Consider the following 1,377-nt stretch of genomic DNA (forward strand, 5'->3'; position numbering starts at 1 on the left):
ATTTTAAGGGCAGAGCAAACAGCTATGGCTGATCCTCAGCCCTGCCCTAAGAGGCCCCACATCTCAGTGTCCCGTCAATCGCTGCAAGCGCCTCTGAGAGTAAACTGCCCTCGAGTTCCGCCCGATGCCAGACAGTCCAGTTTCTCCCGGTATGAGTCTGGGTCCCCAGGGTCTCGCCCTGAACTGGAGTTCAGAGATGTCGGGATGTGTCTCCCTCCCAATGGAAAAAGACAGCTGCGTCCTCAGTTGCCAGCCGTTTCCACATGCGCCTCCGTACCTCTACACTTTACTTCCACACCTCCTCTGAGTCTCAGTGTGCTTTTCTCTTTCCTTCTAGTTGTAGAATTTCCACTCGGCCAGCCTTTCTGTCGTTCGGGATGATGTCCATTTTGTCTTTTAGTTGTATTTTTGAAGTGGTTGTGTGAGACAGCAATTTCCGGTGTTTACCTATGCCGCCATCTTGGTTTCTCTCGACAATGTAGTTTTTTAACTTCCTTTCCCTTTCGCTTTGGTATGTCCCCCTTTGGTGTGGAATTTCTAGAATTCCAGGCCTGTCCATTCAGGGGCTGAAGGAGGGAGTTCAGAGCCAATCCGAACTATCCATGCAGTTAAACCAGCATGGCTGCCTCCCTCAGAGCCACAGTTAACAGTTAAATTCTGGACTGTGGCCCAACCTGGGTGATGCGCGTTCCTAGGAAGGCATCAGCATTTCCTAAAAGCTCATCCTGTGAACTGGGAGGAAGAGGTTCCCTTGTAGGCGAGAGAACTTGAACTGCTGTCTGGGCCTTGTAACTCCCCCCTCTCCCAGGCTTAGGTCAAGAAGAAATCCTTTGCCGACTCTGTCCACACTTTTGAGAACCCATGGACTTTCTGGGGTTGAACCCCAACACCTCTACCTCAGTGACTAGACACAATACTGTCTGCTTTTAACAAATTGCCACCATTTATCAGCAATTGACAGCAGCTGAAATTAGAAGAGAAAGAAACCTCCAAGGATTACAGAGGAAAACTTCACTTTTTGACCTTCCAATCTGTGCATAAAAGGCAGGCTTTGGATTTGTGTGTTCCTGAAGTATTATTAAATGGTGTCCTTAGTTTGAATACAAACTTATATTTGCATAGTCATTTGAATATTAGTCTTCACAATACAATTGTGAAAAGTTATGGGACATAATACTATCTTCATTTTATCACTTACTTGATTTCACCAAGGCTATTTAAAGGATAATGGTAAAACTGATTCTGGAATCAAACTATTTTTATATAGCACCCCTATGGCATGCTTCTCATATGTCTGTCTTGTTTCCTAAGAAAGCATAAATACTCATTTATGCCTTTTTTTAAATTTCACACTTCATAATATTCATACAACTCTTA

Source organism: Myotis davidii, unplaced genomic scaffold (assembly GCF_000327345.1).
Source record: "Myotis davidii unplaced genomic scaffold, ASM32734v1 scaffold419, whole genome shotgun sequence".
Classification (NCBI taxonomy): domain Eukaryota; kingdom Metazoa; phylum Chordata; class Mammalia; order Chiroptera; family Vespertilionidae; genus Myotis; species Myotis davidii.